The 24,058-nt window shown below is 61.2% G+C and overlaps 3 long non-coding RNA genes across 6 annotated transcripts; 1 reads left to right on the top strand and 2 right to left on the bottom strand.

Annotated features, from left to right (window-relative positions):
- Window positions 1–1,495: 1,495 nt before the first annotated feature.
- On the bottom strand, window positions 1,496–7,394 carry LOC124089099 (uncharacterized). Of its 2 annotated transcripts, XR_009226246.1 has the most exons (4): window positions 2,869–7,394; window positions 2,626–2,705; window positions 2,310–2,442; window positions 1,496–1,959 (listed from the first exon to the last, which is right to left on the bottom strand). It is a non-coding gene; the product is annotated as an uncharacterized LOC124089099 (long non-coding RNA). The 2 variants fall into 2 exon arrangements; XR_006850607.2 differs by having other exon boundaries at window positions 1,496–2,442; window positions 2,869–7,393.
- Window positions 4,169–24,015, top strand: LOC124089092 (uncharacterized). The gene is made up of 4 exons (XR_006850596.1): window positions 4,169–4,360; window positions 20,839–21,095; window positions 21,989–22,347; window positions 23,625–24,015. It is a non-coding gene; the product is annotated as an uncharacterized LOC124089092 (long non-coding RNA).
- Window positions 11,695–22,240, bottom strand: LOC124089094 (uncharacterized). 3 transcript variants are annotated; one of them, XR_006850603.2, is made up of 3 exons: window positions 21,967–22,240; window positions 20,935–21,074; window positions 11,695–13,301 (listed from the first exon to the last, which is right to left on the bottom strand). It is a non-coding gene; the product is annotated as an uncharacterized LOC124089094 (long non-coding RNA). The 3 variants fall into 3 exon arrangements; XR_006850601.2 differs by having other exon boundaries at window positions 21,729–22,240; XR_006850600.2 differs by lacking the exon at window positions 21,967–22,240 and adding an exon at window positions 21,364–21,682.
- Window positions 24,016–24,058: the final 43 nt, after the last annotated feature.

Below are 24,058 nucleotides of genomic sequence, written 5' to 3' on the forward strand. Positions count from 1 at the left end.
TCTGGGCAGGGGCCAGCCCCCAGCCTGGGGCTGGAGAGCCATGCAGCCCAAGACCCTGGACTGGCCTGGCCACAGCCTGAGTCTCACTCCAGGACTTTCCTGGACAGACTCCCTGCCACTGAGAGGGCCCCGGGAAACCCCGTGTGTATGTGAAAGTGGAGCTGCCCGTCCGCAGAGGCATGGGACAGCGCCCTGTGGAAGAGCCTCTGGGGTCAAAGGGCCCCTTTACAGCTGGGAGGGCGGCTGCACCCCAGGGGCCTCTCCCACCTCCAGCCCCACCTTGACTCCCACCTCTCTGACCGCAGCCCTCCACCAGGTCTGAGCAGCTCTGCCCAGGACCTTCGCACAGCTGGGCTTCTGCCGGGAAAGGTGTGTCCTCCCCGAGAGACGCTCCAGGTGGCTCCCAGCTCTGGGTCCCTCCTCCAGTGTCACCTGCTTGGTTGCTGCCCACCCTGCCTCTGCTGTCTTCCACATCATGTCTCCGTCTCTGCCTCGTCTGTGTCCCCCAGAGACGTGGCCTGGTGGACTCCCACTGCCCGGGGCCCAGGGAGACCTCAGCCTGTCAACTAGAAGCCGAGGGAGCCACCGCCTCCCTGGAGTCGGGAGCAGAGGAAGGGCCATGGGGTGTGGGGGTGGGCCCCGTGACGTGCTCAGCTCCTCCCTGGGGACTGCCCCATTCTGGGGTCCTGGGGCTCCTGGCCCGGAGTCGGGGTGCGCTCCTGCTCTGGAGCTTTGGCCTCCCGGGCAGCTGTTCCTGGCCTGGCTTTCTGCTGTGGGCCCTGGTGGGTGGGAGGGCGTCCTGCTCAGGTGTTGGCAGACACCCCCCAGAGCGGGCATAAAGGCTCTGACGTTGCCGGGAAGAGTGTCCGCGCCGCTCGTTGTGGGTGGGTGGTGCCGGCCTGTGGGCAAGACCCGTCTCCACTTCACCCCTCCAGGTCCAGCAGTTCAGCCGAACCTCCCGCTCCCTGAGGTGTCACAGCTCTGTGGCTTGGACCACAGCCAGGAGACACACCAAGGACATGTGACAGGCACCGTGTGGCCCTGAGACTCAGGGAAAGAAATCCCCTTTCCTGCTGCAAGCGTTGGGAAGGAACGGGGACTCTGTGGGGACTTTCCTGGGAAGCAGTGGGACTTACCCGACTTTTGGTTTCTCCAGGTTGGAGCTGCTGCCTGCCAGGGCGAGGCCGGGCTGGGAGGAAGTGAGCTCTTCTCCCAGAACCTTCCGCTGGCCCAGCCCAGGGGACACACCTCGGTGCCGGGTGGTGGGGATCCGCCTCGCGCTCCCTGAGCTCAGCCCCCCTGCCCTGGCTCCTGCCTGGGCCAGCTCCTCCTGCCTGGGGGCTTGGCTCCCCCACCCGGCTGGGCCTCAGTTTCTGATACCACTTGCAGAGGACACCTGGAGGAACTGCAGCCCAGGGCTGCTGGGGTGGACAGTGAGCCTGTTGGTATCCCCGCCCCCGGGGCCTGGATCCCCCCTGCCCTGTATGTGCCCACCCCCTCCCAGCCTAGCAGCAGGGCGTCCAGGGGACATCCAGAGTCCTTCTTCCTCTGAGGAGGAGGAAGTCAGAGGAGCAGGCTGGGCCTCTGTCGGGTCTCAGGAAGGTGACCCCTCCAGGCTCATGTTTGTTCCCAAACAAGATGAGGAAGCTTGGTCAGCCAGCGCTGCCTCGGCTGCTACCGGGCCTGGCAGGTGACTTTCCTGTAGCCTGAGTGCTCTGGGAGGCTCTGTGCCCTCCAGCCTGCCTGGGTGGGTCTGACCCGGTCTCCCCGGCAGCCGGGCCTGCTGGGTGCCTGGCCGTGAGGGCCTGAATGGTTCTGCCTCTGTCCTGGAGACCTGCACCCAGGCTCCTCTGCTGATGGCGCCCGCCTGGGTCTTCTGCGTGGGTCACAGGAGCCAGAGATGGCATCGCCCTGCAGACCGGCTTCTCCCGCTGGGGGCCAGAGCGGACAGCATGTCACCTGGTGGGCGACAGGCCTGCAGCAGTGACCACAGGCAGCAGGAACTCCAGCTGGCTTGAGTTCACCTCCCTGAGAGCTAAGCCCGCCAGGTTACACCTGCCAGGTGACAGGCCTAGTGACCTATGATTGACACTAGAGTTACGGAGGCGCCATTCCTACCAGCCAGGATCAGGCTCCCTGAAGAGAGGCTGAATCGGGCAGGGGAAGCGGACCCTCCCCCGGGCTCTGGGTCTTCATCCTAATGTTCTTACAGCTTCACTTTATAATCAGGTCTGGTTCCCATCACAAGGGACGTGGACTCTGGATCAGGAAGCAGATGGGGACCTGCCCACTTTGTAACCCACACTCACCTCTTCATTGTGCACTCTTCAAAAATGGCCACTGATAACATGGTTTGGGATCCACAAAATCTGGGATGGCCCACGGCACCCGGATCCTGGCTGCTGGTGAGGGTGGAGTGTGGGGCGCTGCCCCGAGGTGAGTCTGAGGGGTGAGGGCAGGAGGGGGTGGCCATGCTGGGGGCGTTTCCTGTGGGGTTCCACAGGCCCAGCTGAGCAAGAGGGCAGGTGCAGGGTAGGGGCCATGCCCTCTGGGGACTGAAGGCTGTCCTTGTACATGGGACTCCACCCAGGGTCCGGAAGGAACCACCTTGGGTCTGGGGTGCACCTTGGGTCTGGGTAGCTGCTCCACAGGCCACGGCGGGACGGCAGGACAGCAGGACCAGGTGGGGAGGTGCTGCAGGGGCACTGGGGGAGAAGCCAGGACTCCAGAGCTGGGGGGCCCCCACAGCCCAGACAGCCAAACTGCCAGCCACCCCCCCCCCGCCTCTGCCCCATCGGCCATTCCCCACACCTTCCCCACACGCTGGGGACCCCAGTCTGCCTCCTTATTCTGGGACCCTGGCCCTACCCGTCTGGCACTGGCCATGTCTCTGTGTGCACGTGGTCCCCAGGGCCAGAACAGGTGTGGACTGCGGTTACTGCGTCTCGAGACTCCTGTGGGCACGGTGGGGTGCACATTTAAGCATCTCTGTTGTGTCGCTTGCTGTGCTCAGTTCTGTCAAGTGAAACATCTTTTTAAAGGCTGAGTGGGCTGGTGGTTTTTAGATTTTTCTCCGTGTTGTTCTGTACTTTCCAAATTTCTGTTTAATCAGATATTTGGTTTGTTTTCGCAGAAGCCATGCACTCTGCATTTAGAACCTGGTCCCAGGGTGGCAGACACATCTGCCAGTGTGGACACTGGACCCTGCCCTGGTGCCCAGCATCCTCCCTTTACCCCTATGGCGGCCACACCTGAACCTGCAGCCCTGGTCCATGGGGGCAGGGATAGTGAGGTTCCTGGAGCCCTTAGCTGCCGGCCAGTAGCTTCTCCCGATCCACTGCAGACCCTGCCGAGCAAGGCCACCTGCACAGGTGTGGGCAGAACTGGAGCACCAGGGAGGAGGCCCGGCCGGCCGAGGCCACAGCCAGGCCAGTTCAAGGCACCTTTCAGCAAGGAAGCCACGGCCACTGACGGTGGGCGGGGAGCAGACTGGTCCACGGCATTTCTAGTACTCAGATGGGCAGAAAGAAGGTTCTAGGACAAGACCGTTTCTTGAGAGGTCAGGAGGAACCAAAACCTTCCCCCTGCCATCCTGATCTGGTTCCCTGTGGGAACAGTGGCCTCTGATCCTGACTCCTGCCTGCTGGACTTCTGTGGCTGACTCACTGCCTCCTGTTTACATTGCCATGCGTGTGTGTGTGTATGCACGTGTGTGTGTGTGTGTGTGCGCGCGTGTGTGCCCGGGTGAGCACACGTGCAGTCCAGGCAAGGAGAGGCCACGTCAGCAGGCCCTACTCCAGGAGGGAGGCTTCCTCCGCTGGACACTTCCATGGGGCCCAGCAGGTCAGAGGTGACCTTGTGACAGGTGCTGGGGAGGTCACAGCCTCCTGACAGGGCCAGAGCAAAGGGGGCAGTTCTGCAACCCAGGCCCACTCCTGCCGCCCGCTCCTGCTGCCCCAGGAGAACTCTCAGAGCCGCAGGGTGGCCACCGTGAGGCCGGGGCGCATCCTGGGCAGAGACCTGCTGCCCTGCTGTCCAAGGTCTGGCCGGACAGAGCCTCTTCCTCCTCCTGCCAGACGCCAGACCTGAGACCTTTGGGCCTGGGGAAAGGTCAGCTCACTTCCTCCCTGCCCGAGGTCTGCGGTAGAACGTGCTCCTGAAAGTGAGTCCCAAAACCCCGGAGCGGGGTTTCCCTGGCTTGGAGAAAGTCCTGCTGGGGGCTTTACTGGAGCCCACAGCCGCCGCGAGGCCAGGGGCCAGCGGGCCGGAGGGGGTTCCTGGAGACCCACAGACTTTCTCTGGGCTGAGTCCTGGAGTCGGCCCCTCCTTCCCGCCTCCCGCCCCTCCAGGCCCCTGCTGGGTGAGTGCGGTGCGCAGGGGTGTGGTTGGCTGGAGGCTGTCCTCCCTCCTGGCTGGGAAGCCTTGTTCTCTGCCCGTGGCCTCCTTTCCTGTGGCCTGAGAGCCCTTTTCTTAGGACGAGAGCTTGGGCGTGGGGTCTGCTCCCCTCTGGGAAGAGCTCCTCCTGATCCTCAGCTAGTCACACCTGACAGCTCCTAGCTCCAAACAAGGCTACCTTCACGGGCTCAGGGGACCTGCACTGGCGGGCACTTCTCGCCCAGAGCCGGGCAGGGCTTGGGCTCCACCACTGGTCCAGCTGCCACAGTGTGGTCCTCCTGGTGTCTGCCAGTGAGACCTGTCACCCCTGTGTGCTGGGGTCTTGCCATGGCCCTTGGGGCTGTTCTGACTCCACCTGGGGGCTCAGGGAGCTGGGGCGGAGGCTGGCAGCCTGGGATGAGGGAGGTCCCGTCGCTACCCACCTCCCAGGCCTGACCAGCCCCTGAGCTTGTCTCCTACCGCCTTCCTGCACAGCCTCGCGCCGTGGACAGCAGGGCTGCCTCTCGTGTTGCAGGGGCAGGCAAAGTGCAGCAGCTGTGCGGAGACCGGTCGGGGCTCCTCAGCAAGCCGCACGTCCACTCCTGGGGATGGGCACGCACAACAGAAATGGGAACAGGCGGCCGGGCAAAAGCCCGCACCAGGCTGCTGACAGATGGCAGCAATGGCCCGAGCGTCTACTGACAAATGAAGGGAGGGCATCGTCACGCTGATGCTCCAGGGGGCCTGGGCAGCGTCCTGGTGGACGGAGGGGCAAGGCATGCCGTAGTCCCGCCCACACGGAAAGCACAGAAGGCAAACGCCCAGAGAAGGAAAGTGGGTGGTGGAGTCTCGGTCTGAGGGTGGAAGTGAGGTGGACTGACTGCCGATGGGTCTCCCTGGGGAGGGGAGAATGTTCTGGAACTAGAGAGGGCAGTGGTTGCCCAATAGTGAGAGTGCCCTGACTTGTGCATTGTAAAATGTTAAACAGTCGATTCCACGTCCTCGGTCTTTTACTTCCCGAAAAATCAACCAGCAAGTGGCGACACTGCACCCTTTCTTGGATCCCAGCCTGGGGTCAGAATTCTGGCCAGGTCCTCTGCTCAGGAATCAGGGGTTGACCCCAAATGTCACCAGTCTGCTCTCTCTGGGTGCTCAGGACCCCTCTTGACTCATTCAGTGGTCAGCAGAATGTGGATGCCGGATGGAGGTCCCCTTCCTGCCTGCACTCCTGTGCTGGGGGTCACTCTCGGGCCTCTCCTGGGCCCGTCCCTCCAGGAGCCAGCTGTGGTACATGAGATCTCTGGCCTCCTCTTCTCTACCCGGCAGAGGAAGTACTGCTTGTCAAGCACCAGTGTGTCGGGAGGCCTGTCCAGGCCTCCTCCCTGCTTGTTCTAAGGTCAGCTCATGAGGGACCCTAACCCACCTTCCCAGTCCCTCTGACCTGAATGTAACGACCGAGGTGCAGCACTGACCGCAGGACTCTGTTCCCAAGTGCCCTGTTGTCCCTTCCACCGAGCCATGTCCACGGCAGGTTTCTGAGAAGTGCCACTGATCACCTGGGCTCCCGTTGGGACACAGGCACTGGCTCAGGTTTGGGTGAGGCCCGCGCAGGGCAGCCTGCTCCAGAACTGGGAGGTGGGGATCCCTGATGTGCTTCAGGGTGCCAACGGCCCTGCCCACGAGGCCCACAGTGAGGGGTGGGGTCTGGGGAAGCGCGGTAGGGTGCGCCTGGCCCCCTGCCAGCCCCGTGGCAGCTTTTCAATACTGGCTTTCAGACTTCTCTGCCAGGGGCTTGACCTAACTGCCTTCGCGCTACACAGACGGAGCCCTGGGGGCCGAGTGGCTGCGGGTGGGAAGGCCCAGGGTGGTGTCCAGGGGCCGGCAAGGGAGGCGAGAAGGGAGGGGCTGCCAAGGAGGGACACAGATGGCCTTGGCCCGTCTCCCTGGGTGGGCCCACTGCTCCTGGCCTGGGCTCAGACAGGCTCCTGCTGCCTCTCACGCTTGACATTTGCTGGTGACATGTAGGAGGGGCTGCGGGCAGGGTCCCCACCCTCCCTGCAGATGATGGTGTCTGGTTATACAGCCATTTCCTTGGGAAAGAAAGTGACCCGGGGGATTCCTTTTTACTTACACCATCTTGCCAAACTTCAACATCCTGACTTGAAAGCACCGCTTGAAGCTCAGTGCCGAGGTTGACCTTGGCCTGCCCCACGGGCTTGTCCTAGAGAAGCAGAGGGGTCCGGCTCTGCTGACCTCTGCTGTGAGTCCGCTGACTTGCGACTGGTCTGCCCTCAGCCCTCGCCAGGCCCCCGGCCGCCCCTTGCCGCTCTGTTCTTGGGCCCTGATCTTGAGTCACCTCCTGTTTTCCTGGGTAGTTAATGTTGAGTTGTCTCCTCAGGAAGGGACGGTCCCTCGGGCAGCTTCTGAGCCACTGTGTAGCTGAGAATGTCTTTCTGTTGCCTGGACACACACCACAGTGACCCACCGTGACCCAGCAGGAAGCAGAAGTCCAGTGTGCAGGGGTGGGGGGCTGTGGCCTGTAACGGGGGAGCCCCTGGGCGCTCGAGTCCCCTGGGCCCTGGTCCGAGGCCCCCACTGGAGGGGCGAGGGGTACCGGGCTGGTTCTCCTCACCTTGGCTGAGACCCAGGGAGCCCATGTCCACTGAGGTTTCCTCCGTGGCCTGAGTGTGGGTGGGCTCGCTTCCGAGTGCTCCTGTCTCCCTACTGGAGTCCACCGTCTACCCTGCACTGTCCTCTCCTGCCAGGGCAGGGGCGCTGGGCGTGGCCATGGGGTGCCGTCAGGAGCCGGGTCTCTTAGGCTCATGGACAACGAGCAGCCATTTCCTGCCTCGGTCTCCCCACCTATGGTGACAGCCCTCCCTCATGGACAGGTGTGAGGAGAAGGCCGTTGCACACACACACGGGCACCTGGTGGGCAGGTGTGAGGAGAAGGCCACACACACACACACACACGGGCACCTGGTGGGCAGGTGTGAGGAGAAGGCCACACACACACACACAGGCACCTGGTGGGCAGGTGTGAGGAGAAGGCCACACACACACACACACACGGGCACCTGGTGGGCAGGTGTGAGGAGAAGGCCACACACACACACACACACACACACATGGGCACCTGGTGGGCAGGTGTGAGGAGAAGGCCATCGCACACACACACGGGCACCTGGTGGGCAGGTGTGAGGAGAAGGCCACACACACACACACACACACACACACACACATGGGCACCTGGTGGGCAGGTGTGAGGAGAAGGCCATCGCACACACACACGGGCACCTGGTGGGCAGGTGTGAGGAGAAGGCCACACACACACACACACACACACACACATGGGCACCTGGTGGGCAGGTGTGAGGAGAAGGCCACCGCACACACACTCGGGCACCTGGTGGGCAGGTGTGAGGAGAAGGCCACACATACACACACACGGGCACCTGGTGGGCAGGTGTGAGGAGAAGGCCACACATACACACACACGGGCACCTGGTGGGCAGGTGTGAGGAGAAGGCCACACACACACACACACGGGCACCTGGTGGGCAGGTGTGAGGAGAAGGCCACACACACACACACACGGGCACCTGGTGGGCAGGTGTGAGGAGAAGGCCACACATACACACACACGGGCACCTGGTGGGCAGGTGTGAGGAGAAGGCCACACACACACACACACGGGCACCTGGTGGGCAGGTGTGAGGAGAAGGCCACACACACACACACACATGGGCACCTGGTGGGCAGGTGTGAGGAGAAGGCCACACATACACACACACGGGCACCTGGTGGGCAGGTGTGAGGAGAAGGCCACACACACACACATACACACACACGGGCACCTGGTGGGCAGGTGTGAGGAGAAGGCCACACATACACACACACACGGGCACCTGGTGGGCAGGTGTGAGGAGAAGGCCACACATACACACACACACGGGCACCTGGTGGGCAGGTGTGAGGAGAAGGCCACACACACACACACACACACACACACGGGCACCTGGTGGGCAGGTGTGAGGAGAAGGCCATCGCACACACACACACACACACACACACGGGCACCTGGTGGGCAGGTGTGAGGAGAAGGCCATCGCACACACACACGGGCACCTGGTGGGCAGGTGTGAGGAGAAGGCCACACATACACACACACGGGCACCTGGTGGGCAGGTGTGAGGAGAAGGCCACACACACACACACACACATGGGCACCTGGTGGGCAGGTGTGAGGAGAAGGCCACACACACACACATGGGCACCTGGTGGGCAGGTGTGAGGAGAAGGCCATCGCACACACACACACACGGGCACCTGGTGGGCAGGTGTGAGGAGAAGGCCACACACACACACACACGGGCACCTGGTGGGCAGGTGTGAGGAGAAGGCCACACACACACACACACGGGCACCTGGTGGGCAGGTGTGAGGAGAAGGCCACACACACACACACACGGGCACCTGGTGGGCAGGTGTGAGGAGAAGGCCACACATACACACACACGGGCACCTGGTGGGCAGTGGTGGGAGCTTTGCTCACTTTGCTGGTGGTCATGAAACGAGGACAGCAGACATTCCTGTGCTCCAGGCCCACCCAGGTGTGACGTGCAGGTGTGCTGGGGTGACACTCCCGCCTCTCCTGAGGGGGGGGTATGGGGAAGAGGGCTGTTCCCTGACCCACCGCTCCTGTCCACAGGATGCCGTCCCTGACCTTGGGCCCGGGTGGGCGCCAGGCCCAGGAAGGCCGGTCAGACCCCTTCCTCAGGCTGAGAATCTGCAGCTCAGCCCACCTGCTCCAGACCTCTGCTGAGGGACTGGAGGTCCCTGGCGCTAGACGGCCTCAGCCCCAGTCCCAGGACTAGATCAAGGGGACTGGAGGCGACCGGGTGGTGTCCAGTCTCTGAGGAAGCAGGGACAGAGTCCAGGTGGGTGGGCCCACTGCTCCTGGCCTGGGCTCCGACATAGGCTCCCTGCTGCCCCTCTCGCCCCAGGACAGGTCTTTCCCTGCCGTTGGAGGCCTCCGACAGCCTGGTGCCCAGACTGTGGCAGCCCATCCTCCTGGACCTGCCAGACCCGGGCTGTGCAGCAGGCAGCCCACTACCAGAGCCCCCTGGACCTTCACTGCTTTGAGAGCACCCAGGTGTCAAGAAGGTCCTGCCGTCCGCGGCGTCAGCTTGCCCGCCTGCCCCTGGGTTTGGTTTCTGCCTTCGAGCGCCCTGCAGAGCCTGCCGTGGAGATAAGTTCTGACATATTGTGGAATCCGGCATTTAAAAAGTGATTGTGATTTCACACTTGTACACGTGTCCCAATGCCTCCGCGGTTTGACACTCAGAAGCCGTGAGCCAAGCTTCCTCGCCACTCGGGCCTTCTGTCTCTTCCTCTCCCTCACCTCATTCTCTCCTGCCAGAGCTAGAGTCACCCAGATGTATTCTAGTCTTGAATGTGTTTTCCCGACCGCTGTCTTACTTTTCTGCAACAAATTACACACTAGGAGAACCAGAGCCAGAGACGTTCACTGTCACCACGAGGCTCTGGGTGTAAGATTTTTTCTGAATTATAAGCAGTGCAATAATTAATATGCATTTGATGAAAACAACCAGCAAATATCAACATTAGATAAATAACCCCCCACTGGGGATTGAGCTCAGGGGTGCTTAACCACTGAGTTATATACCCATACCATACCCAGTCCTTCTTAGTTTTTGAGACAGGGTTTTGGTTGCTTAGGGCCTTAGTCGCTGAGGCTGCACTTGAACTTGTGATCCTCCTGCCCCGGCCTCCCCAGCCCCTGGGATGACAGGTGGCGCCTCCACCGCTGGCTGATGTCTGAATGTGAGAGGCAGATTGTTGGGGAAGCGTCTCCTCGCACGGCCTGTTTTTCCTTACTGTCTGGACTTGGTTATGGCTAGAATCACCGGAGCTCAGCAGGGCTGGGTCTCTCCTTGGTTCTACAAAGGGAAATGGATGGAGTTTTATGGTAGCAGAAAAAGAAAGAAAGAGGAATCAAGCCTCTGAGTCCTTTCCTAGCCATGTTCCAAACACCCCGTGACAGGTGACGAGGCGGATCTGCCAGGTGGGCTCAGCTGCCCTGTCCTCAGAGTCCCTGGGAAGTTCCTGACACATGTGTGGCCGTGCAGCGGGCGTGGTTTCCGGGAAGCCCTCCAGGAGCCCCCCCGGCGGTGGCCACACCGTTGGGGTCCCTGCACCCGTGGCCGCCGGCTTGCCCCGACTGCTCTGCAGCGCAGGGAAGCCAGGGTTTCCCGGGACGGGCGTCTCCCCTGGCATCGCCGCACAGTGGTACAATGCCATCCCCTGCCTCGAGTGCACTTTGTTGACAAACACGGAGCTCCAGGTTCCACGGCCTCGCGAGGGGCATGTCACCATGGCGCTCACCGACGCGGTGGACACTCAAGGTTTCTCTCAGAGAAGCTGCAGATGGGCTTGTCTGCTGCGCTCGCGTGGGAGGTGGGTCCCAGGAGCCGTGGCGGGCCGTCTGCACAGCAGGCCCGCGGCAGCACCAGGGTCGGCAGCACCAGGCGTCACCGCGTGGCCAGGGTGAGCCGAGCTGGCGGTGCGCTGTCCCCTGGCTCCCTCCCGTCTTCAGTGGCAGTGCGATGAGTGTCGGGGTCCTGGGGTTCAGTGTGTGAGAGTGTGTACACGTGTGTGTGGGGGGGTGTGTGAGTGGGTGCAGGGCGGGGCTTTCCCCTGAGAGTCTCCCAGCGGGAGGGAAGGGGCTGGCGGGTTTGTTAGTGGATTCTCTGAGTAAGATGTGGGTTTTGCCCTGGGCAGCTTGGGACCTCAGCTGAGCAGGTCACCTTGTCCCCACACTTGTCGGTGCCCGAGTTGCTGGCCTGTGCCGTCCCTCCCTGCCCATCACCCTCAGCAGCACGGTGCAGAGGAGCTGAGATGGCTCACCTGGTGCCTGGGAGGCGGGGCCATCACACCCTGCTCACCTGTGGCTCCGGAGCCCCACTGCCCCTCTGTAAAACCCCACCCTGTCACCTGGGAACCCGTGACACCTGCTAGGACCCACAGAGCCCCGTCCAGGGTGGGCTCATCCTTGATGAGGACATGTACTGTGGCCAGTGCTGGTCACTGGGGGGACCTAGAGATGGAGCTGGGGCACTGGGTGCACAGGCTCTTGGCAAGACCCCTTGGGAAGCTGAGGCTCTAGTGCCTGGTCCCCAGCCTGCCGGGGGGAAGTGCTTGGTACTTCCCCGCCCCCGTGTCAAGGCCACCAGCCCAGAGCCCCCTCCACCCTTGGATTGAGCCCCTCCTCCCCTCGCCCCCACTCTGCTCACCTGACCTCAGCATAGCCTGCTCTACGCAGGGTCTCCACATCACAGCCTTTAAACTCAGGCACACCCCCAGAGGGGCCAGGGTCTTGGGCACCTGAGACATTGCAATCTTTTTTTAGTTAATTTAATAAGTTATTTTCTGGTGGTACTTGGGATGGAACCTAGGGTCACTCTTGCACTAGCTATGTCCCCAGCTCTTGTTAATTTGAGAAAGGGTCTTGCTAAGTTATCCAGGCTGGCCTTGAAGTTGCCATCCTCCTGCCTCAGCCTCCAAAGTAGCTGGGCAGGTGTGCACCACCACACCCAGCAGCCATCTTTTCTTTGTGGTAATCGAATCATTTGTTTAATTAACTAGTAATAATAACGGTGATTCGTCTCTAAAGACACAGTGAGGAGCTCATAAAGAAAGCCCTCTGTGGCTGCACCCACTCCGCCCTGAGGGGGCCCCTGCCAGGTCCTTGGCTGTGTTGCCAGGGTCACCTCTGCTGTTGTTTATTTTCTTTAATTCTCAGATACTTCACCTTCCACTAGAAAACTTTGATCTGAGTTAACAAGATCTATGTGTAGTGGGCTGAATCATGGCCCCAAAGAGATCCACGGCTCCATCCTGGAACCTGTGAATATGGGCCCCACACCTTGGGACGTCCTAGCCGGTGGGACTGACTTAGGGACGGAGATGGGGACATTAGCTTCGGTGATCCTGGTGGGCTGAAGTCATCACCGGGTCCCTGTCAGAGGAAGGCCCGAGATGTGAGGCAGGAGCAGAGGCCAGAGCAGGGGAGCCACACTGCTGCTGGGGTGATTAGGATCTGGACTGTCCTCAGAGTCTCCTGGGTGCAGAGGGGGCTTTGGGGAAGTGGCTGGATCACGGGGCTCTGACCTCAGCAGTGGATTCGCCCACTGATGGCTGGGAGAGTCCTGGAGCGGGGACCTAGTTGGAGAAGTCAGCCTTGGGAAGCCCTAGGAGGTTCCGTCTTCTCCGCCCTCCCCCACTTCTGCCCTTCCCGGCTGCCGCGAGCCGAGCGGGTCTGCTCCTCCAGCTCCTCACGTCGGGTTCAAAGCAATGGAGTCATCTGACCAAAACTCTGAAGCCACGAGCCATAATCGATCTTCCCTCCTCTAAGTTGTTTTCATCAAGTATCTTGGTCACAGTGACCGAGTGTTGACTGATACAGAAAATTGGTTCCAGAAGTGGGGTCATCGTTGTGACTATGTGAACCCCTGGCGCTGTGGTTTGGAAGCCTTTGGAACTGGTTTGTAGGAGGAGTTTGGAAAAGTCGGAGATGCAGGCTGGAGATTCTCCTTCGAATGTAAGGAGAACTTAGTGGGTGATTGTGACGGGACCCCAGAATCCAGAATGCCAGGAGGAACGCAGACAGTAAGACTGTGCTCAGGAACCTTCGCATGGGACGAGGTCTCTGCTGGGAATTGGACCAGAGGCCGTTTGTTACATCCTGGAAAATAACTTCTCTCCATTTTGCCCGTGTTCTGAGACTTTCTGTGAGGCTGAATTTAAGGTGATGGACACATCAGCGGAGGAGATTTCAAGGCAGCACCCATTGAGATGTTGGCGTAGATATTGTGGGCAGCTTGGGGCCAGATTCACCATGAGAACTGGAAGCAGAAAACAGAGGGAAAAGGCTTAAAAACTAGCAGTTTGGCCAGAAAAGCATCGAAAGTTGGGGCCAAGGAGGATGCAGGTGCTCAGGAGAGTAGATAAAAGAGAAGCCCAGAACGTCGCACAGGGCACAGGGATGGTGGGAAAGTGGCCCTGAGGGCAACTCAAACATCTAGGCCACACCCACTTGCTCCAAAGTAGAAAAGGGTCCACTGGTTTGAAAGGCGCTGCTTGGAGGGGAGAGCACCAGTGCTGCCCAGGAAGTCATCTCCCCAGGCACTCAGAGGCGGCTGCAGCCGTGGCCCCAGGGGGCCTGGCTGCTGCTCGAGCTGGTGACAGACCTTGGCATCGCCCATGTGGTCTGGTTCTGCAAGACGCTGGAGTCTGGGGGTCATGAAGGCTTCCACTGAGATTTTAAGGAAGGCCCGCAAGGGGCAGACACCGTGTTTCAGGGTCCTCGCTGGCAGTCCCTGACAGGGTGATGTGTGAAGCTGAAAACTGAGGCTGTGATGGAGAAGCCAAGAAGTCAGAGGTGCCGGGAAGGCGGACTGTTTGCAGAGGAGAACCAGGCAGTGAGCAGAGCCAGCACAAGAGAGCCGCACAGGCAGGGCTTCCCCAGCCCCGTGGGACCCACACTCCACCTCCAAGGGTCGTGGAGCCCAACGTGGAGCCACAGGACTTGGTGTTTGCCTGCTGAGTTTTGGTCTGTTTTGACCCCGCCCTTTCTGACTATGCCTCTATTCCTTCCTTTGGGAATGGGAATGTTCTGCGTGCCGTTTTATGTTGTATCTAAGTAACTTGCTTTGGATTCTGGGGCTCACAGCCAGAAGGTTGCCTTGAGTCTCCGAGGAGATCTTGGAATTGGTTTTTTGAGCAGTGGAGGGACTGTTGAGACTGCGGGGACCCTGTGGGTGGACTAGACACATTCTGCACTGTGTGATCATCAGGAGACCCTGGGGCCAGGGATGGAATGTGATGGGTCGTATCTGGAATGTCCCCAGAGTCTCATGCGAGCTGGGGATGGGGGAGTAGTGATGGGATCACGAGGCTCTGACCTCAGCAGTGGATTAATCCGCTGTTGGCTGAATGGATGACTGAGCCCAAAGTGGAGGAAGGATGTCACTGGGGTGTGCCTTGGAAGGGTCTCTCAGGCCTCTCTTAAGAGCCCACATTTATAGAAAGCTAAATAAGAACCAGAGTGATTGATGATTCAAGTTGTGTACTAAACCACAGCTTGCAAAACACATCTTAGCAGATGCCATGGCCCCCAGCCACAGCTTTGAAGCCCATATTTATTTGGCCACTTGAGAGGGCAAGAGCCCTCTCTGGCTCCCTGCGGAGGAGGTTTCGACACGGCTCTGCTGTCCTGGCAGCTGTGGAGTGAACCCTCCCCGCCAAGCACTGCGGCCTCCGCCTCCCCGTGGTGATGGCTGCCCCGGGAAGGGCCTGAGACCAGGCAGGGAGCAGGCCTGGGCGCCTTCCGCCACATCACTGGGGCCTGTGGGGTCCCCTCAAAGGAAACCCAAGTCTTGAGGATGTGTCTGTGCAGGCTGAGGGAGCCCCGAGAAGCACCTGGGTGTCACAGTCCCCTCCACATACAGCCTCCCATGCCCCTCAGGCCTCTCTCAGCTGGAGGAGTCAGTGGGCACACTGCTCTGGGCTTGCTCCTTCTCAGTGCAAGCCCCTTGGAAGCGGCTGTCAGCGGTGGCTGTGGTCATGGCTACCATTCTTGCTGCATCTCACAGCAAAACAAAGTTGATCCGTGATGGCCGGGAATAAAAGACTGACATCTCCCACATGGTGTCGGGCGGGAAGTTTCCCAGGCCAGGCCTAGACAGAGCAGCGCCCACGGAATGTCCCTGAGCCTGATGGGGCACTCGTTACCATCCTGAGCGGCTGAGGAGCCAGAGGCCCTCAGAGCCACTGACAGCCCCCTTCTGCCCAGGAGCCTTGGGGTCATGGGGCCCTTCTCCTGTGGCTATCTTCTCCTCTTCTGAGGACGCCAGCTGTGTTGGACCAGGGCCACCCTGATCCTATGACGGCGCCTAGGCTGATGGCCTTCGCAAGACTCCACCTCCCAGGAAGTCAGCCTCAGGCACGGCATTTGTGACCTCAGCTGACCTCCGGGGGCACAACTCCACCCCGACATGTCTTCTCACTCATTGAGGTCCCCTCTCCAGAGCCCTCCTGCTGTCCTCTGGACTGCTGGCTCTCTGCAGCGGTGAAGGGGCCACCAGGCTCTCTGCCCTCGTCCTGAGAGCTGGGGAGCCTGCTGTGGGCCCAACCCCTCTCAGCTCCTTGGGGGCCTCCTCATTTTGCTGAAGCGTGTCCTGGAGAAGGCACAAGGGCGCACCTCTCCCAGTCCCCGGGAGCCTGGACACCTGCCATCCACTTCCATGCCTGGTGGACAGTTTGGCCGGGGATGAAATCCTCAGCAGAAAACCTTCTGAGGGCATTGCTGGGGCTGCCCACCCACTCCAGCAGCTCCACCTGCCCATGGCGGGGAGCCTGATGACAACTTCGTTTTCAAGGATGAGGGAGATGTTCCTCAGAAATATTTAAGAGTCTCCCTTTTTTCCCCTTCATTTTCTGAAATTCACAATATTTTAATTCATTATTACTACTCATGGTTGTGGCTCCTTTTCAACTGGACCTTTTGGCCTGAAAATTCACATCCCTTCAATTCAGAAACTTCGGTTTCTGTGTCAGGCAGCCTTGTGTTACTATAACAAAACCACCAAGGCAGGCTGTTTTATAAAACGGTTTATTTTAGCTCATGGTTCTGGAGGTCCAAGGTCAAGGGGTTGCCTCTGGTGATGGCTTTCCTGTTGGCAGAGTCCTGAGGCAGCACAGAGAATCCCATGTCGTGTGTGTGTGTGTGTCCTCTGGTCTCCCTCCCTATTTTATAAAGCCACCAGGACCCAGTCATAGGGGCCCCAGCCTGTGGCCTTGTCTAATCCTGATCCCTCCAAAGCCCCCACGCTCAGCACCGGGTGGCCTTTCCATCCTCCTGATACCTCACGGTGGTGACTGAATCTCAGCAGGGTGCCATGGGGGACACCCAAGCCCCCCAAACCACAGCACTCTGCCCCGTCCTGCCTGGGTTCTCTGGCTGGGGTCCTGCTGGCCACACACCCAGCCTCGGCCTGTCTGGCTTCCTGTCTTCTCTGTCAGATGCCCTTGTCCCTGCCTCCCCACTGTCCACTGAGTTTCAGTGGTGGCTACACTTGAACCTCCAGCTCTGTCTTGGGCCTGTGCTGCGTGGTGGGGGCCGCCTCTCCTCTGGAGCCGTAAGCAGCAGGGGTGCTGCGGCCAGCACTGTCCACCCATGACTCGCCTGTTTCTTCCAGGGTCCATAGTTTCCCTCTCGCCCCGTCTGCCTCATGTCACCAGGCACTCACTGGTGGCCTGCTCTCTGGTAACCACACACGAGGATCCCCTGAGACTTAGGCACATAATGCTGGGGTGCAGGAGAGGCCTCAATTCTAGAACCTGGGTGGCCTCGCAACACGGGTTCCTTTAACTCAGAATCAGAACCCGCCACTATAGACCGAATGTCTGCGTCCCCAGTTCACATCCGGGGGCATCTATGCCCCCAGGGGCTGGTGTTGACGTGGGCCTGCAGGAGGTGACGAGGTCACGAGGAGAAATCCTGATGGGAGACCCAGAGCTGTCCTCTCTCTGCTGCGTCAAGGCACAAGGAGAAAGTGGCCATCCACATTCCTCCCCAGACACGGACCTGCCGGCACCTGGACCTCGGACGTCCAGACAGAACCAGGAGAAACAGTTGCTGGTGTTGAACGGCGAGGGGACAGGCGCCGGGGTGGGGGCAGGAGGGAGGGACTCATTCTGTGAGTGGCCCACGTGCTGACCCTCACGAGCCTTCTTTGTCAGAAGCACTTACCTGCAGCCCTGCCTGGCTGGAGTGGACCCATGAGGAGACACAGTCCCCAGCACACGACCTGTTATCTGCTGGAGAAACGCAGGCGCAAAATCATGTCGATAAGCCTACCCTGAAGGGCTTTTGTGACCAGATCTAGGAGCTCAGGATATTAAGGATAATTCTTCCTCACCATAAAATCTGAAATGATTTATGTTAAGAATCCAATTAGAGCCAGGAACAGTGGTGCACGCCTGTAATCCCAGTGGCTCGGGAGGCTGAGGTAGGAGGGTCACAAATTCAGACCCAGCCTCAGCAAAAGTGAGGCACTTAGCAACTCAGTGAGACCCTGTCTCTAAATAAAATACAAAATTGGGCTGGGGATGCGGCCGAGTGCCCCTGGGTTCAGTCCTCAGTACCCCGCCCCAGGAAAGAAATCCAGTTACTAGTGGTCAGTGTGAGACAAGGTGACTAGGGTTGTCATGGCCGTGGGGACTTGAAAGTCTGATGTCATCCTGCTGTCAATCAAAAGTCAAGAGGTGGACCTGGGTGGGACTTTCTGGAAACTTCTCTGGACTGCCCCAATAAAACTGGAGTGCAAGAGTGGCACGCTGTCCCTCTCCTCTCTGAGAGGAGCCCCTCTCCCTTGAGAGTGTCCCTGCTGCCCTTTTCTGCCCCTTTGATAAACTCATGCCCATTACTCTGAGTGACAAGCCTGAAATCTTTCTGACTTGATCACAAGACGCAGGGTTTGAGGCGGGGCAGGGGACGGTCCTTGAGCTGCCTCAGTGTGTGGAAGACCCCAGCTCTGTACAGAACCACCCACGTCGCCATGCCTTGTGACAGCCGCCTGAGCCGGGCCAGGACTGTCACCTCTGTAGCCACCTGCAGAGCCTGACAGAGCAGGGGTCTGGAGAAAAGACCCCAGGTAGTGGGGGGGGGGTGTGCCTGAACCCAGAGTGTCCCTGTCCCTTGGCCTCCCACCAGCCCCTTTGCCCTCTGGCCAAGCTGGACACAGCCATCTGTGCGGCCAGCTCAGGAGGCCAGAACACAGTGTGGGCTCCAGGCCGCAGGAAACATCAGGTAGGGGTGTCGCGAGGAGCACTGGCCGTCAGGTAGGGGTGGTGCCTCTCTGCATTGGCCGGCACAGACACGGCTGTCCAGCTGCCAGGGCTGGAAGTCCTCACTGCGCTCCACCCTGGATCCCTGGCCGCCTCCAGCTGGGCTGCCCTGCCCTCCCTCCTCCCCTCTCCACCAGAGTGACTAATAGCCCGCTCCCCTGGGTGTAGGCACGTCTGCTCCCAGGCCCTCCTGCCCCTGCACATCTGCATTGAATCCAGCATGACGCAGCGCAAGGGGGGGCCGTGGGGGAACATGGGGGCCGTGGGGGCTGTGGGGGCTGAGGGGGAACATGGGGGCTGTGGGGGCTGTGGGGGAACATGGGGGCTGTGGGGGCTGAGGGGGAACATGGGGGCCGTGGGGGCTGAGGGGGCTGAGGGGGAACATGGGGGCCGTGGGGGCCGAGGGGGCTGTGGGGACCGAGGGGGAACATGGGGGCCGTGGGGGCTGAGGGGTCCTTGGGGGCCATGGGGGCTGTGGGGGCTGAGGGGGAACATGGGGGCCGTGGGGGCTGAGGGGGCTGAGGGGGAACATGGGGGCCGTGGGGGCTGAGGGGGCTGTGGGGGCCGTGGGGGCTGAGGGGGAACATGGGGGCCATGGGGGCCGTGGCCGTGGGGGCTGAGGGGGCCGTGGGGCCGTGGGAGCTTTGGGGGCCATAGGGCCATGGGGACCGGGGGTTGTGGGGGTCAGGGGCCATGGGGGCAGTGGAGGCCGTGGGGCCGTGGGAGCCGTGGGCGCTGGGTAGGTAGCAGGGACTCTTCAGCTCATCCTGGGACCCAGCGGCTTCTCTGAACCAGAGGGATGATACACAATCTGCCTCTAGCTCTCCCTGTGGAGCATGCAGTAGGTGCCTAATGAATGCTTAGAGATGGGTGGCCAAAGCCCTCAGGACCTTCGGCTGGCGAGTGCTGGCCAGGTGGACATCCCGTGCCGAGGGGAGGGATCGCTTCTGTTTGCTTCGCTGGGAGCCATGGACACAGGGCTTGACCCTCAGCCACAGTCAAGAGTGCAGACTTGGAATGTGCTTCTCTGGGAAATGAGCCCCAGCGTCCCCGGCGTCTGGGGCTCCTGCAGGCCTTGCAGATGTTGGGGAAGAAGGAACACACATGGGTGTCCTGGAAATCCCTGGGTTCAGAGGTCCCAGTCCACTACAGCCCAGCTCCGAGAGAATGCCCAGCCCCTGGGGCCATGGCCGACCCCAGCCAGACTCTGCTGAGCCCTGAGACCACCTGAGTGCCCAGCAGAGGGCAGGGGCTCCAGCCTGGGCCATGGGGGATGGGCCAGTGTCAAGACACGGCCCACTGCCCATTGAGGAGGTGCAGCAGGCCCCAGGGCTGCACTGCAGGAGGATGGACTTAAGGATGGGTGGAGAGGAGGCTTGTGGGGCCACCAAGAGGGGCCACACTCCAACCCAGACCTCCCGGCACGTGCACACGCTTGGTCACAAACAGCAACTGAGTCAACCACGAGGCCTCACGGCCAGGAGCACAGAGGGACCGTGTGCGCAGAGCAGAACACATCAGCAATGAGGAAATCAGCCCTGTGGTCAGCCTGCCCAGTCGCAGCCCAGGGGCGGGCTGGAAACACCCCTCCGCCCTCTGTCTGCCGTGCTGATCTGACCACGCCGCGTGCCTGGCCTGCACAGCTCCGCTGCCCGATGCCCACACTGCACCGTCTCAGAGCGAGCCTCCTCTCTCAGGGAGGTCAGCCTGGCCTTGCTTTCACCTGTCCTGAGATTCCTTGTCACGATGACGACAAGGACCCTCATGGCCTGAGTTGAGGTCCATCTCCCTTCAGGGGACCTCCTCAGGACCCTTGCCCCTGGGACACAGCTGCTCCTCAACAGCACAGCAGAGGGCTGGGCCTTGCCGCAGAGTGACCAGGAGGTGGGCACCAGCTGCCCAGCAGGACAGAGGGTACCCAGTGGGGGGAGGGCCAGCCCAGTGTACCTGCCCACAGCTGTGGGATCCAGCTGCTGCCCTGTCCTCTGATGTCATCCTGCTCCACAGGTGACTCCCCCACCACATCACGCCTCCCCAGCCTCCCTCCCTGCCCCACCAGGCTGCCCCCACCTCTGCCCTCTACAAACCTGGGGTTGCCCCCGAGCCCGCACCCCTGTGGACCTCTGTAAAGTGGGAGGCCTGCCCTGTGCCGGGCTCTGCACCCCACACACCCTTGACCCACCGTCCCCAAGGACAGAGTCTGTGGGTCTTTGCTGGAGGTGCACGGTGGGGTGGGGGAGGGGCCCCCATCATGGGCACTTCGTGGACAGTGGCGGCTGCAGAGAACACAGGTGCACAGGACAGGTCCCGGCAGGGCAGCACACCACGCCATAACGGCCACAGAGCAGGAGGGCGTGGTGGGCAGTGGGGACCCCAAAGTGAGCAGGCACCCCATCCCTGAAGGGCCATTGCTCCACGTACGCTCGTGTCTTTTCCTTCTCCCTTGACCTCGCCAACATCTGACCGATTTCCCCCCAAACACGTGCCATCCGTTTCTCTCTGTGTGACAGTCATGACTTGATCCCTTCACAGGTCATCTTTGAGCATGCGTGACTTGGGACCGTGAGAGCTCCTGGGTATGAGGCGGCCCCTTGGAGCAGATCTGCGCCCCTGCCCAGTCCTACTTACTCACGATTTCAGAAAGTCAACAAGTCAAAGTGCTCGCAGAGGAACAGGCTCAGGTCCCACAAGGCGTGTCAGCGTTAAACCAAAAGGGAACTGGCCCTGTGAGCAGGCTGGTTCTGGTCTGGGGGCCCCGGATGTGCGGCCTGTGGAGGAGACACACGCGGGTGAGCTCAGGAAACAGCGGTGCCAGCACAGGAAGGCCACTGCAAATGGGGGTCGGTCCGAGTCCCTTCAGGATGTGGCCGTGGGTTTACCCTGCGCCATGGCTGCCCCCCGTTTCCCCATTGGCTGTAGCCCTAGGCAGTGGCCAGCCGAGGCTCTGCCCCTGTAGCTGGGCATCCCCAGCCCCCCGCCTCGTGCCAGCCTGCACATCCTCACGCCCACAGCCAGCCCCCGCCCCTTCCCACCAGCAACGGCAACAACAGCAGTCACCATTCTAGGGTCCAAGTGACAGGCTGGGCTTGGGGGGCCCTGCAGGCCTGCAGAACCTCAGCCTGAGTGCCCAGGGTTGTGCCCTTTCCTCTCGAGGACGCCTGTCCCAGGGTGTGCAGCTGACCGCCTCGGTCATCCTTACAGCTGCAGGCCTGGTGTCCTGAGGCCGATGAGCCGTTGACCCCTGCCTCCCGAAGCCCCACCGAGCATTCTGCTCAGAAAGGGACTGGCCACCCAAATATCTAGCGGTTGCTGCTCTGAGCCCAGCAGCCCTGAACCGGCAGGGGGTGGCCTAAAACGGTGTGCGGGTGGCTGGCCAAGCACCTGTGCTGTGGCTGCTGTCCCCCCCTGAGCCGGCCACGCACCTGCCCGCTCCGCTCCTCTGGGGGCGTCTCCACCCCCAGGAAAGAATGGGGCCCTCTGAGCAGGGAGCTGTGGCTGGGGAGGTGTCACTCCTCCGGTCCTTTGTCAGGCTTCGGCTTGGGAGGCAACAGTAGCCGGGCCACATGTAGAACAGCCACCACCTGCAGCCCGGGGACAGAGGGCTCAGGCACAGCGTGCATCCAGGGACACGGAGGCATGGCTCAGACCAGGGCTTCTCACCTGCGGTGACTTTGAATTCCAGAGGATCCTTGGCAGACTCCAGAGACGCTTCACGTTGTCACTCTAGTCCGGTGGCAGTGGGGACGCTGTTCACACCTGCATGCACTTATCCTCTGTGTCCCTCCTCCATCCCTCCTCCATCCTGCCCTCCTGTCCTGGGAGGCACAGGTTTGCTCCTGGAGCTTAAGGACGGACCCCAGAGGACACAGTGCCAGTGACCACATCAAGGGTGCACGCCCAGCTCAGCGCCACACCTGCTAGCCCTGAGGACCTGAAGGGTGTCAGGCTGGTGACTCCTGGGGCTCCCTGCTGACTGGACCTCCTGCAGAGGCCCTGGGGTCCTGACACCGAGCCTTGGGCATGGAAGGACTGGGGCCTCAGGTCAGGTTTGCTGGAGACAAGGGCTTCAAGGGGCCTGAGGCCCTGGGAGCTGGGTGGGTGCCTGAGAGGAGGGGCCACCAGGGCTGGTGAATGGACCCTGAGAAGGGCCACAACAGGGCCTCTCGGAGAGCCAGAGAGGGAGAAGGGAGGGTAGTGGAGGCCGGCTGTAGAGGAGGCCCAGCCGTGGGAGGCCGGGGCCTACGGAAGCCCTCCTGCACACCCGGGCTTCCCAGGACGGACAGGCTCTGGCAGGTCGTCTGGAGTTGTGTCCGACCACTCAGGAGTCAGGAGATCGGGGAAGAAGGTTCCCCATCCTGTTCCACCTGCAGGGTCAGGCCACCCACTCACCTCCAGGGGAAACAGGCATGACTCAGAGCCCAGGCCTCTGCCCACACTGGTGGCAGTTACCCACAGCCCACAGCTGGCAGGTCTCAGACCGTTAAGAACGGAGCCCTCGGCTCGCCCACTGGCTGGGAGTAGTGGTCACTTCAGGAGAGGATCCTGCCCCCAGGCTGCTCCTCAGGGCAGCAGGGCTCCGCTTGCCCGGCACCCTGTCCCTTGGCCAACACCCTTCCAGGATACACCCTTGGTGCCCGTGTGGCCTGGGAAGTGGGACCTGTGCAGACAAGTCCTCGGGTGGGGGAGGCCCGCAGGAGCCAGGGCCTGGCAGCCCACGGCAGCATCCTCACCTGGAGAAAGAGCGTCTCCAGGTGCACCCCCCACCCACAGGAAGTAGAGGACAGGAAGGAGCATTCCTTGGTGATGGGCACCTCCATCGATTCAGGGAGGAAGAGATTTCTTCCTTCCGCTCGTTTACTCATTGGCTTTGGTCGGTGCTTTGCAGACGTGCATGAGGGTAGGCGTCTACACGTGCACAGCCAGGTCTTGTCACGGTCCTCTGCATCTCCTCCCCTCCCCTGTCCTCCCCCTCCCTCTGTCCCATGGGCTCCCCTCTGGGCCACTCTGCCCGCTCTCCCCCTCCCTGGTCAGCCTTCTGCCTGGCCTTGACTCTCCGGGTCTGGCTCATGTCACTCAGCATGACCTTCTCCAGCTCTGTCCATCACCGGCCACAGACCTTAGGAGGAGCCCCTGTCCCCATCTGGGGCATGGTGGACGGGCCATGTTCCTGCCTGCCAAGGGAGACTTTGCCCTGGCTGCCCTCCCACCCTCCTCCACGGGCCTGTCCTGCCCTGGGGAGAAACATTCCGGTGTCTCGTCAGCCCCTGGGCCACGTCTTCTGGTGACAACGTCTGACATGCCATGTCTCTCTCTTGCAGGCGAGGAGTGTGGATGCTGCCGTCACCTGTGTTCCCGACCCCAGACAGGGCGTGTGAGTCGTGAATGAAGGAGGGATGCGGGGGACCAGCACCCAGCCCGCCAGCTGTCTCTCCTCTTCCAGAGCCTGGTCCCCAACAGCACCTGGTGTGACTGACTGCTGCCTGGCCCTACCCGCCCCCGCCGCCGGCTCGGCATTCTGAGCGAGGGGCGAGCGCTGCATGATGAATGGCTGCAGAGCAAGGGGCACTGGCCAACGAGGGGAGGCCAGGTGCCACGGCAGGACGGTCTCAGAGAAGGGAGGTGTGCCTGGTCCTGGGCCCATACGACCCATGTGGGGGCCCCAGATGACAGTGTTGACACTAGACACCATTAAAAAAGTGTTTTAACCAACCAGGTGAAATTCTCTTTGTTAAAAGGAGCCATGTGATCCAAG

This window comes from Marmota monax, unplaced genomic scaffold, assembly GCF_021218885.2.
Source record: "Marmota monax isolate L192 unplaced genomic scaffold, Marmota_monax_Labrador192_F-V1.1 WCK01_AAM20220418_F8-fsc00125, whole genome shotgun sequence".
NCBI lineage: Eukaryota > Metazoa > Chordata > Mammalia > Rodentia > Sciuridae > Marmota > Marmota monax.